This window comes from Rhipicephalus sanguineus, chromosome 7 (genome assembly GCF_013339695.2).
Source record: "Rhipicephalus sanguineus isolate Rsan-2018 chromosome 7, BIME_Rsan_1.4, whole genome shotgun sequence".
Lineage (NCBI taxonomy): Eukaryota > Metazoa > Arthropoda > Arachnida > Ixodida > Ixodidae > Rhipicephalus > Rhipicephalus sanguineus.
In genome coordinates, this window is record NC_051182.1 from 36,733,202 (window position 1) to 36,747,420 (window position 14,219).

A 14,219-nucleotide genomic window follows, 5' to 3' on the forward strand; every position below is an offset into this window, starting at 1 on the left:
TGAAGTCTTGGTGGACCCCGGCATAAAGGACTTTCGTGTTAAAAAAAAATGTGTTCCACACACGCCGTTATGGCTGCGAGAGGCGCTGACTAACACTCACTGGTTTAAAATGCACAGATATAGACCAACATTTTCATGGCTTGCAAAGGGCAGCCATCTTTAATGCCGTTGATCACATCGAACCGACGACCACGATAATGCCCGGCTTGTCCTTATCGCATGCTGGTTCTACTGGCTGCGAGAGTTCTTTCGCTATCAGTTATAACGTAACCAAGCCCGCAGCCCCTAGCGCTGGCCGCGCCGGTTGATTATAGGTGGGGTCAAGAATATGTACGCTTGCTCTATACGCCGGTGCGAGAGCAGAGATAATCTGGTGTATACCAAATAAAGTATACGGGGAAGACGACCGCCGCCGTAGCTCAATCGGTAGAGCATCGGACACGTTATTCCAAGGTTTGAGGTCCGGTCCACGCCGGCGGCAAGCTGTCTTTTCGTCCACTTTAGTTTTTTTGCATTTGTAATATAATTACTACAAACAACATCCTCTATACTTTCTTCGGCTTGATCTGTTAACACTAACATGCGAACGAACAGACGCCAGGTCTGTTAATTTGCGTTATCATTGTGTCTAGTAAAGAAAAACGATCCCTTCAAGTCCCCTTCTTTCGATGAGTCAGATATACATATATTTAGCCGTGTAAAACGTGTTTTCCCGCAAATTAAAGTGACCTCTGTGATTGTTAAACAAATTGCCTTTTTTTAATGTTGTTTGCATGGCCACGCACATAAGGTAGCGCACAATCGGTGCCTATTTACCCCTCTCACTGAAGCTCCGTTTTGTTTTCTCGCTGCTGCACAGTTTGTGCAGCCGGTGAGTCTTGGCAACAAAAACGATTACACTTTTTATTTATTACAGTCCCATTCCTCCAGGTTCCTATAAAATGGCAGTCTATCAGTTATTCCTCAGTCGTAACACAATACACGTCACAGGTAAGTTACAGCTACCTTTTCGTGCTTATATTTCAGTCACTTGCAACACGGGAGACATTGTATAAATACTCCTACGGGTAAGTAAGCCATCCATGTAACTTGGTCATTTTGTTCCCTCAGGTAGGTAGTCCTGTTGGTATGCAAATATTTATTGACATTGGAGTGGTAGCACGTCTTGTATAGTCGCATTAGACGTTTTCGTGTAAAGTTTATTGCATATTTGAGAGCTTAAACCATCACCTTGGAGTACTTGCTCATTGATCGTAATGCATATTTTTAGTGTTCAATTTCTTCATCGTGATAAGGTTTCTTTTCTCGCTAGACTTAATTTTATGTATAGCTTTTATGTTTTCAAATCAGAATCACTAAATATATTCTTTTTTTATTTTGCGCTTACTGATCCCGAAGTTCTGTCACCGCAAAATACTCGAAACGCACAATAGCGCAATTTGCAAAGTACAGTAGCAACTTCAGGATACTACGCCCCTATAGGTTTTCTTACCTTACACCGTCAATGTGGTACTCGGAATTTTTACTGGCAAAGCCAGGTTTAGCAGCGAATGTTGTGCGCTCCTTTGCTTCTTTTCTTTCTTCGAAGGTAATTTCCAAAAATGCAACTCGAAACACGCACGAAATATATCGTAGCTAAGACGATGTTTGGTTTAATTAAAAATTATAAATGAAATACATCCATTTTGTATGAGAAACTTAGGAAAGGGCATTAAAATATTATCCGACCAGATATTCACATGGTTTGTCATTGTTATTTCATATATAACAATGGAATGTGCGACTGGGTAATAACAAAAAATACATATTTTTTAACCCATAGGAGCGAAATATATCATGCCGCTTAGAAGAGATTGTGGCGATGTGGATCACATTTGGTTGATTCAGAACTTTAGAGATGACCTAAGCATGCTGATTTAAGGTTTCATTCACATAGGGTTTTATCGACGTCCAGTTTAGTGTATTGTTGACTTTCGTGGGGAAGTACCCATATTTTACATGCGCGTGGCGCTTTCAATCTATAACGTGCAACAAGAGAGTTAGTTCATGCAAACTAGTATTTTAGGCTATACTGTGCTTAGCAGCGATTCAACTTCGCCTACAGTACTTTCAGAAGATGGATGGCCCGTTGCTCCGGAATCTTCATAATCGCCTTTCTCTTCATAAAGCCCTCATGTCTTTGACAAGTGTCATTTTCTAGATGAACATAGAAAACTAAAAGTCCCTGAGCACTTGGTAAATATGAGGTACCTCTATCTCCCGCATTTACATAGAGCGTTTTCTTTTTCTTTTGGAATGGCGAAAGTTCCGTCAACACGGGCGACCGATCTATAAGTGACCATATGCTCAAAGGAAAGGCCGTGTGTAGATAGGCGTTCAATTTGCAGAAATATAGAAATTCTTTTGACTCTGCAAGTTCTTTTGGCGTGTTATTCAAGCACTACTTTCGCCACCGCACCGTTCGGGTGAATTTCCGGAACTGGGCACAGAGGCACAGTACGATAGTTAGGTTCAGCGGAATAAATTATTAAGATATGCTGGAGGGGTCGACGCGGTATGAACCACCCCTATCCCGTAACATATTGTTTTGTATTTGCGTGAGTAAACAATCGTTTTTATGCCATATAAAGCATCTAGAAATATTCTCTTTTAGGGGCGAAGCTCCTTAAGGCGGCACCCGTTCGTCCCTCGTAGTCGTCGTCTTCGTAGTAGTAGTAGTAGTAGTCGTAGTCCGTAACAAGTCTTACGCTTTGACCTCCAAGGTGGTGCCGGTGGGAGATTTTTCTGTGCGTTGTTGAACAATAAAAAATTCGCAGCGTTAGCTAAAAGCCGACTTCTTCTGTCTCTCATTCCCATTAGCAGCCATTCTTTACCTCCAAGGTAGTGCCTGGTGAGATTTCTCCTGTGCGTGATTAAACAGTAAAAATTTTGTTCAAAACGCCGTTGATTGATGGAATAAAACAACGAAAGACGCCAGATGTTTTGTAAAAGCAAAACAAAAGAACGCCAGATGTTTCTAAAGCAAAACGAAAAGACGCCAGCTGCTTAACGAAAGACGCCAGATGTTTTCTAAAGCAATGGTTTTCTAAACAATGAAAATTTACAGCGTACATGTAAAATTAAAGTGAGCTGCAAGTCGTCATAACTCATCGAACCTTTAGTATAAACGCGCCCGATCTCACGTCGGTGATGATGTACTGGGCAGAATTCACGGAAGATTCACGGTTTACCGATGAACCTCCGCAGGTTCGCCCACTCATCATCATTCACTCCGTGGATATGCTGTGATTTTTTTTTTCACGAAGCTAATCATAACTGTCCAAATTATAACATGCATTGATATAAAACACAGTGAGCTTCTACTGAGGTGATACGTCACACGTCATTTAGGCCACAGCTTCCTGCCTCAGAAGGCCACTGTTTTCGATGGAGGCGAAAATGTTTGAGGCCCGTGTACTTAGATTTGGGTGCACGTTAAAGAACCCTAGGGGGTCGAAATTTCCGGAGCCCTCCACTACGGCGTCTCTCATAATCATATCGTGGTTTCGGGACGTTAAACCCCAGATATTATTATTATCAGAAAGCCACTGGAGACAATATGTTCCTCTTCGTCTTCCTCGTCGCATCATAGTGCGTAACGTAAAAATTCATTAATTAATTGAGGAATTCTTTCGATGTACTTTTTGATATGGTTATTAACTTATGTATTTCGGCAGTAGTTTACATATCTGCAAAGGCACATATTTTTATTTTTATGAAATGTCAATATGCAACGGAAATAACTTGGATCAGGTTTGTAAATGATGCGTCTCCCTTCAACTGTAAGGTTGCCTGGTTTGTTGTTTTTATTTAGATGCACATCGATAACTACTATTTTCTGGAAACTGCTTAAAACTGCCAAAACACGTTCTCGCTCCGCGAGTTGAATAATAATTTCTGAAAAAATACCAATCCTGGAGCGGCCGTATTCTCTCACACCATCGTTTTGTAGAGTTCGCGAGACAAGACCTAAAAAAGGTAGCTACCACCCTCACACCCTATGAACTTACATTTTGTTGCTGCCTCCTTCATTGCTTCGCCCTTGCGTTGAAACTGTGATTTTTTTTGTGTCAACAGCCAAGCACCCTAACAACTAAGCCTTAAGGAAATTTCTTCCTGAGCTAGTTGGTTCATAATAGTAAACTTCAGAGCGCAAAATAGATAACGGACATCGAAGAACACACACACAACACAGGACAAGCGTTAACTCGTAACTATCATTATTGTGAAAAAAAGCCTTTCTGCATATTGCACAGTTCCATAGCTATACAGCCAGCATGCACAAGCGCCCTGCCCATCATAACCCCAAAGAATACATATGGTCAGTGATTGTACTATTACAACACAAACTCTAAAAATTCATTCTTCTTTCTTGAAAAACACCGCAGAAGTATCGCTGACACAGTCACAGGCTTCCTTTCTGATACGGCACGTTTTCTTAAATTCTTGGGCAACAGAATTCCCACTCTTGCCCAAAATTCGAATCCTAGTTAGCATTGGCTCCCAGGCACAAGAGCTGCAGTGCATAGGTGAATGATATTATGCGTTATTAAAAATAGAACACTTGTGATCCCGTGCGCAATCATTGGCTCATGGACCAGTTTGTCCGGGTCTGTATGAGTTCTTCTATGTCCCATACCTACTTTGCCACTAAGTTTACCACTAAGCCACCAAGGTATCTCGCAAATGATTTTGAGCTTAAATGCCCGTTTCTGACGAATATGGACAGCTCGTTAAGCTATCACTGAAAGCGGAGGTATGGAAGGATGGTGTATGCTAAACTTGCCACCTTTGATATGCAGGAGCGATGCTGATTGCTGCGACTGAGGTCAGCACACCATTTGTCCCAGAGGAGAAAGGGAGAGTTGCGAATGCTGGCTTCTCCCGTTCCGACGCCGAGCGCGTGGCTCCGATCAATTTCTAGGACTGTTTTTTACTAGAATATGCTGAAGGGGGCGTTTTTTGTTCAGCTTAACTAAAGTAGAAACGACGCACTAATGTACCTTTGAAGTTGAAGCTCCACGTTTAGTTACTGCTGTTCTTTTCTTACAAGTATCCTTTTAAAACGCATACGCAGAATACCAGGTTTCCGCATATTATGAGGGACTTTTCGAATAGGGGCCCCAATGTTTGGTGCCCCAAACCCTTTACATGTGCTCGCTTTGGGTCAAGCAGAAGCTAGGAGTTTTTTTAAGTCACTCTGTACATGGACAAGAGCCGTAGCTTCAGTGGGTGCCGTCATGTTTGCTTGACCCAAAGCTTTTGGGGCAGGCTTTGGGGCTCCGGCTAAATTCGTGAAATAGCGTCCCCAACGAAAAACCCAAACGCCGTTTGGGTCTCGCGCATGTGCAGTGGCCTCGACGCTATTTCACTGGGGCCCCAAAACGTTTGGGGCTCCTATTCTAAAACGCTCTATTAACGCGACAGTGTTAACAAGTTCATTTTGGAGAAATTCTTGTGTCAGCGTCGGTGTCTTTAGTTGAGCAATACGTCTGCGTTGTCCGTGAGCAAAAATTCCAGATGTGCGCAAATAAATAAACAATACAACTATTCGGTTCGAGCGGGAATCAAACCTAGGAGTTCTACATGGCAGCCAGGTTTTCAAGCAGAGAGGCCCGCCGGGGCTTGAAAGTGTTTCTGAATAAAAAATGTCGCCAGGCCTTCGCGTAACACGCAGCACAGTCACAGCGAAAGCTGGAAGAGCGGCCTTTCTATAGCCAGTTGTAGACTCTCTTGGGTTAACTAGTATAAGTACACATGCCAGGTACGCCATAAATCATCGTAATTTTCATGAACGTGGTAGCCGCTACACGTCTCTAAGGCATTATGTGCACTTTATTTGTGCTGTAGCCGACGAACATGAAGAATTATGGCTGCGCCCTTTGTAATGCGTTGGAAGCCTTCAACGACCGACTCGTTGATCAGTTCTCATTGTGTGGCTCTTGTACCACGCTATATCACATATGCTAACACGATTCTTTGCGCCACATGACCCTTGTATACGTTATTTGTGTGAGAAGCGTGGCACCGCATTTGTAAGGCTGTGACCACATCTGGAAGGCAGAATTACACTTTCTGCTGTGACTGTTGACGATTAAAAAACTATGGCTGAGCCCTTTGAAATGCTTGGAACCATTCAACGACCCACACGTTGCGCAGTTCGAATTGTATGACGCCGGTTGTTATGTCACTCTTCTACGACGCTATATTACATATATTAGCGCTATTCCTTGCCGACAAGACGCCTGTATAGGGTATTTTTGTGAAAGAGTTGCAGGCATCGGCGTGGCTCTATGGTAGCATATTGGACTGCCACGCAGTGGGCCCAGGCTCTAATCACAACCGACCGTGTAATTTTTTTTCTTATTTCATTTTTCTTATTTCGCACGATAGCGGTTACGGACACCAGCGACGGCAGACAACGACGGCACCAAAATCTCCTGTTGCTGTGATCTCATAACAACTTTCGCTGTAAAAACCCAGTGGAAAAGTCACGTAGAAATGTCACAACATAGGTACAAGTATTTCTTCAATTTTACAACATACTCGCTCTTCTGACAGCTTGTTCCATTCTGCGACATACTCAGGACAAAAGGAATGAGTGATCATGCACGTCTTGGGCAGGTATTCATGGATTTTGAGTTTATGATCGCTACGTTCTAAAGAAAAAGGTGTCCTTGGTAACTTTTCTTATTATTTCCACCCTTTTTGTAATATATCTGACAAATATTGCTGATCCCTCCGTCATAAGCATTGGTATAACACGAAAGTGAAACGCGTCGTCAAAGAAGTAGTTGATTGTTTATAGTGCATTGGTATATGAGAGCTTGTATAATGTCTATTGTTGTTTGGCAGATATAGCACCGCTTGATGTGGACGCAAACGCGTTGACGCCTAGTGGCACGTCTCCGCACCAAGGACTAACGCGCATTACCATGATTTAACCCTTGCAGTAGCTGAATTTGTCAAGATATACCTGGTAACCGCATATAGTGAATCCCGCGCAAAGATGGTATCAAGAAGCACATAGTGAGCACTGATACTCGATCTGCACTCCTTCAAGCGCGTAGTGAAACGCGAAGAGAAACGCAAGGAGCGTCGTGTCTTCCCTCTAGCCTGGTCGATAATTCTCCCAGGGCAAGCGGGGAACGCGGTGCGACAGCGATGCGAGCGTCGCAGAGCTATTTTGATGCTATGACCGAGGCTTGCGCTAAAACCTCCACCTCATGGTGTGTTAAAGCGTTAACTTCTCCTATTGGAAACGCGCCGAATGGAATGGGACGGTCGTAGCAACGGCGTGTTGCCGGAGTTCATTGCGCAGGCAACGAAGTTTTATGTTTTTTTCGAGCCTCCTGGCACACATGCAACCACCGCCCCGTTATAAAGGGGACGCTCATAGCATCCACCCATCCATCCGTCCAAGCGCACTATCAGAGGAAAGTGTGAAAGATAAGAGCGAGAGAGAGGTTTATTTATAGAAAGGCAGAGAGGTCGGCCTGAGCGATAGCATGCTCTAGCCTGCTACTCTACACCGGGGGTGGGGAAAGGGGGGGAAAAGAACGATGGATGACGATGGTAAGTAAGGGAGGTGAGTATGTACAGTCCCGTCTAGGTGGCGCAGTACTATAGCCGCGCATCCAGTCCAGTGGATTGTAGGAAAGCTGCGACCGCTCTTATGACCACAGTTGTGCTGTTGGCGTCAGGCCAAGGGCCCAACACAACCTCATCATTTATTGGCCTATTATGCACTCCTTCCGTAGAGGAAATCAGTTTGTGTCGTTCGCGTGCGTATGCTGGGCTGGCACAAAATATGTGCTCAAGTGTTTCCGGCACTTGACAGTGATCACAGTTGGGACCGGTGTCACTGCAGCCGATGATATGTGCATAACGTCTTGTGAAGGCCACACCAAGACGAATTCGGTGAATCATACTTGTGCTTTGTCTTTTTAATTTACGAGGGAAACAGAACCTCATTTCGGGGTCCCATTTGTGTAGTCGCCGGTGTCGTCGCTCCGGTTTGGTCCAGTGCTCAAGTGTGAGGTTACGCATTACGTACCGAAGCAGGGCGTTCGTGTCTGGCTGTGAAAACGCAATGCGCACTTCAGGGCCACTGGTCAAGGCTCCTTTAGCTTCGGCGTCTGCGTCTTCGGCTCCCATTATGCCGCAGTGGGCTTCGGCTTCGGCTCCCATTATGCCGCAGGAATCCATTGGAAGGTGACGAGGTGGCCATTTGTTGAAGCAACGTGAAGAAGCTCCATAATTTCTATGGCTAAAATGTAGTATGGACCTTGTCTCATGACGCAATTAATGGTTCGCAAAGCGGGTTTTGCATCGCAGAACATCGTCCATGTACGAGGTTGCTCTCCAGAAATGAATCTTATTGCCTCCCGGATAGCAACAAGCTCTGCGGCAGTTGATGTGGTCTTGTGGTCTATTTTGTACCGTCGAGCTATAACCATTTGTGGGATGACAAAGGCTGCAGCAGAAGTACATAGCGTGGTAGATCCATCGGTGTACACGTGCACGGTTCCGCCGTAGGCTGTATAAATGTGATGTAGGGTCAGTTGTTTGAGGCCAATTGGTGAAAATACGGACTTCGTCATCCCAGGAATCACAAGGCTAACAGGCGGTTTAGGCAGGACCCACGCAGGTGTTCCAGGAAATCTCGGGGAAGAAAACCTTAATGGGAGAACGTTTTCATGCCGCGATATTGCTCTTGAAAAACTGCAGTTTGGGTGGGTGGCGCGGAGTGCTGATAGCGGGTGCTGCCTGTGTCGGGTCAACAGGCGAAGATGCACTCGAAGTGGCTCGCAGCGCATGTATACACTGATGGGACAAGCCCGAGCTTCCGCGATGGTTCCATTCGTTGATATGCAGCGTGGTAGGCCCAAGCATGTTTGCAATCCTTGAGCTTGAATACTCTCTAGCGTGTTCACACAGCTCGGTCTCATGTTTGAGAACACCGGCATGCTATACTGTATATATCCGACAAACAGCGCATTGTAGAGTTGAAGAAGTGACGATTCTGTTGGGCCCCATCTTGCTCCTGCCACAGTCCGAAGAACGGGAACAAAACTTTTCAATTTTGATTTCAGTGCTGTGACGTGTCTCGACCATGATAGATCCATGTCTATGATTGCCCCAAGGAACTTGTGGTGCGTTACAGTAGGTATCGCCGTTCCATTAATAGTTATAGGGTATCTTGGCATAGGTTTGCGCGTGAATGCAAGCACTGCGCATTTGTCAATGGAAAGAGTGAGACCCTGGCGCCGTAGCTCTTTAGCTGTTATCGTCAATGCACGTTGAAGTCGAGCACGCAGTTGCGGACGAGTAGCTCCGGACGCCCATATGCATTTGTCATCCGCATATGCGCTGACTTTTACCGTGCTGGGAAGTTCTGCTGCCAGTCCGATCATACTAACGTTGAGCAGAATTGGGCTGAGAACTCCCCCTTGGGGAGTTCACCACGGTGAATAGTACGTCGATCGGTGTCTCCGTCGCTTGTCGTCATGTAAATGGTACGGTCACTAAGGTAACTTACGATCCAGGCGTACAGTCATCCGTCGACGTCTAAATCTTCCAGTGCGTCAAGGATCGCATAATGCAGCACATTATCGTAGGCGCCCTTAATGTCTACGAAGACGGCCGCGACTAGTCTGCGTCGGTTTCTTTCCTCTTCAACATTTGAGATCAAGTCGACCACACCGTCGACTGCAGATCGCCCTCTTCTAAAGCCGTTCATAAATGCAGGAAAGCAATTGTTGCTTTCTAGGAGCCACTCTAATCTTGACAGCACCATCCTTTCCATTACTTTTCCGACGCAGCTGGCTAAGGCGATCGGTCTGTAGGAGGTAAGGGCATGAGGACACTTCCCTGGTTTGAGCAACGCAATAATGCCAGCATTTCCATTTAGCTGGGGCATGTCCCGACTTCCACGAGTTGTTATAGTGGGAGAGCAGGATATTTTGTGCTTCTGTACCAAGATGGCGGAGTGCAGCGTACGTGATTCCGTCAGGTCCTGGTGCTGATGAGCGTCGGGAAACAGAAATGGCAGCGTCAAGCTCATGCATTGTGAAAGGCACATCGAGGCGCTCATCAGACGATGGGGGCGCAATGGTGGTAAGAATCTCAATCACAGCATCAGTGGTGGCCGCGATAAGGCTGCAGTAGTCTCCGGCTATGTCAATTGCTCCCCGACCTTGATGTAGAGCCACGGCTTGGAATGGTTGGCTTTGTTGTGGAATTGTCTGCAAACTTCGTACCACCCGCCAGATCATAGGTAGAGTTTCCCTTGGGTCGAGAGATCCGCAGAATGTCCTCGACCGCTGCCTGTCAATCTTGTCGAGATGCCGTAGAACGTGTCGTTGAGCTCGGCGACAGGCGGAGAGGTCTGACGGAGATTCCGTTCTTCTGTGTCGTCGTTCTGCGCGGCGACGCATTACACGAAGGGCCTCGTATTGGGAGTCGCTTGCTGATCTCTGCATCGGTAGGTTAACATGTCTGGTTGTGTCACGCAGAGAAGAAGCAATGATATCCTCTATTTCGGATGATACAGTCGTTTGCTGACAGCCCGTCTTGACAGATGCCTTGAACAAGATCCAGTCTCTTTGACGGATCTAGCGTGAAGCTGAGCGGCGAAACCACCTGAACTGAACATAGGTTGGGAGGTGATCGCTACCACGAGTCTTTAAATCCGTGCACCAACATGCAGAAGACAGAAGGCTCCTGGATACAAAGGTAATGTGAGGCAGCTGCTATAAGAAGTACCGCGAATAAATATAGGTGACCCGTCGTTGAGTACGCTTAGACCACAAGTGCACATATAGTTCGCCAAGTCTCTTCCACGGCAATTCATCGCAGTGCTACCCCAGAGGGGATGATGTGCATTGAAGTCACCAATCACAATGTGTGGGCTTTGTGCCGCTTGCAGCACGGTCTTCAGGTGGGAGCAGTCGATCTTCGCGCTTGGGTGTATGTATATCCTCCTATTACTGAGAACGTCCGCCTTTTATCTGTTATAGTCAGGATCACGTAATCGTTGCTAGTGTGCGGCACGATGTCGTGTCTTAAGCATGTCAGGTCGCGTCGTATACAAATTAGTACTTTACTTTTACGTTGATCGCTGCGAGATCACATTTGGATATACCCAGAGATGCGAAAAGTCGAATCCATGTTTGGCTCGCAGACAACAATAACTGGAAATTGGTATTTAAAAACCCATTGTCTGAAATCCGACAAACGGCCACGTAGACCTCGAGCATTCCATTGCATAACAAGCGACTGCCGCATGCGTTCTTCGAACATCAGATAAAAGGCGCGTTCATGTAGTCTGCGGTAGGTCAGTGGGCTAAACGCCTCAGGCAATAAATAAAAAAAAATGTGGGCTAAACGACCGCCAGTCGTCGTCGCGGACCTAGAGGTCGTGGGTTCGACTCCTGTCAAGGGAACTTTTTTTACAGTTTTTTTCGTTGCCATCTGATCGGGTTCATTTTGCTGGCGGATTTCCGTGACGGAAATACGTCATGAAAATCTTGGTCGACCCCGGCATAAAACACTTTCGAGTTAAAAAGTTTCAGTCATGACTTTCGTAGGCGCGGAGACGACAATTCCCAGTTCATTTCTCATTTCATAACTTTGTCACTGTCTGTTCTACAGTACCTGCACAGGACATACGTAACCGCTCTGTTTTGAAGGCTTCCTATCTGAGAAGTTAGAGCGGCTTCTGGTGGATCCCATAGCGGGCAGGCATATTCTAATATCGGTCTTACACATGTAGTAAACGCATTCCATTTTATTAGATGTGAAGCATCTTGTGGCGGATTTCAATCCGGTGGTGGTGGTGTGCGGCGTGACCACCCTTACTACGCATGCGCAAACCTTCTCAACTTCCCCTCTCCACTCCCTCTCTCCCCTTTCCCTCTCCACATCACACCTCCCCTTCCCTTCCCTTTCCCCCTCTCATTTCTCTTTCCCACCCCTCTCCACTTCCCCTCTCCACTCCCATCTCTCCTCCCCTCCCCTTTCCACCTCTCCCCTTTCCTTTGCCCCTCTCATTTCCCTTTCCCACTTCCCCTCTCTTCTGCCCCTCTCCACTCCTCCCCTGATCTTTCCCCCGTCTCCCCTCCCCCTCTTCACGTCACCTCGCCCCTTCCCCTTCTTTACCTTTCCCCCTCCCCCTCTTCACTGCCCCTCTCCCCTTTCCCCCTAACCACTCCACCTCTGAAACGCGGGCTCTACATGCCGAAACACTGCTTCTCATCGCCTCATGGTCCCCTTTAGCGGCAGATGGTGTGATTTGTTTTAGACTCGCGACATCTTAGTTTTCGTTTAGCAAAGTTCAGCGCCCTTCCAGCTTTACCAACTACCTCATTGATATGCGCGTTCCATGAAAAAGCAGCAGAAAAACACGACGCCGAAGTACTTAAAGCATCAACTGTGGTAGCCACCTCCTTATTAATACAGGAGTTTTTTTATCAATGGTTTTTCTTTTTTAGTGAAACACGTATGAATGGACTCTTTAGATTTTAAATACATGTTACATTGTTTACACTAGTCATGTATTCTACTCAAGTCTCTCTGAAGTGGGGAAAATGATGCAAGTACACATGCACGGTACCCACTACGCCATAAAGCATAACATTTGTGAAGTAGGGAGAGAGCGAGAAATGGATAAAAAGGAAAAAAAAGCAGGGAGTTTAATATGGTAGTAATAACCGGTTTGCTACCCTGCACACGGGTGGAGAAATAGGTGTCGGAAAGAGGACAGGAAGGGAGAGATACGAAATGAAAACAAAACAACAAAAGAATGCATACGTGCCCAGAAGTCTTCTCGATGGCGTAGGACTCTTTCTTACGAAAGAGTTCTGCCGTCCAATTTATCGAGCGCGTTGCTAAGCGACTGTCTCTGCGAACAGTACTGTGGACTGTCGCACAGAATATTGTCACGTGCGCTTGTTTTGTTTGTGTAACCGGTCCGTTACACGTATAATCACAGCCTTGCGCAAACCGCTGCCGAATTTCTGGGAACCTTCCAGATTATTACAGAATCTTTTTATAGACTTGAGCGCGCAAACGCCAACAGTCGAGTTTTTTTCTGGAACTCAAACAGCCACCATCGATAAGACTCGAACTTTCGATGTCGCATGTACAAATGCCGACACGCCTTACCGCAGAGCAGATTATCGACGGCCGACGTTCTGTTCGCCGCTATGAGTATACAGCGTGTATAAAGCTTCCTTACAGTTTGAGTTTCTGTTTCCCGGCCAGAAGTTTGCCCAAATAAAGCGTTTCATCTTGGACATGTTGTCTGCTGTCTTCGTCGACGTCACGATCCCGTGACATCTGGTGTATGTGCTGCTCGTTCATGTTCCGGACGCCTCCGTGAAGCCGGGAACCCAGCCCACGTCTCGAAGAAGACACCGACACCATCAGCGACAGTCGAGCCAGCCGCAGACTGAAAAGACTACCCCCACAATACGGACCCCTATCGGACAAGCCAAAAGCCACGGAGACGAAGACGCCCTTTCCTGGCCTATTACTACATAGCTGCGAACTAAGTAGTGGCGGCAGCATAATGAGCCAATTGTGCCGCCATTCGTGGAGAATTCGTGGAGGCTTCGCTTAAAACTGCGTACTCCCCACAACCAAATGGGGTGAATCCGACTGAAATGCTCGAAGACAAATTGCGAATGTGGCGTTCGCGAAAGCGCCTCACTGAAACCCTTTCTTTCACAAATTACTGGCGCTTTCAGACCTTTCATGGGACAGGTGTGGCAGCCGTCGTCTACAATGCGTTCCTGCCTGCAGAACAATTGACATCTGCGACAGTTTCTGATAGTTCTTATAGGGACATTAAAGAGAGCAAATAAAAGATATTTCTCGTATTCGTAAATTACTCTTTTACGATATCAAAAGCACCACGCTTGTTCGGAGAAGAGGCTTGGTGAGCGGAAAAACGCGCAAGAAGGTAATGCGGGCGGCGATGCCACATTGAAAAGCCCGTACCAGACGCCGTGACGTCATAGACTTTGATGGCGTTTACTAGGACCTAGGTAGTTCTTCATCGGTAATAATAAAATGCATTGCCTTCTGAACGGGACACATATTTAACCAGCGCTGACGTACCATACTAAGTTTCATAAAATTTTGTTAAGCGAATGTGTCCGAAATGCAAAAAAAAA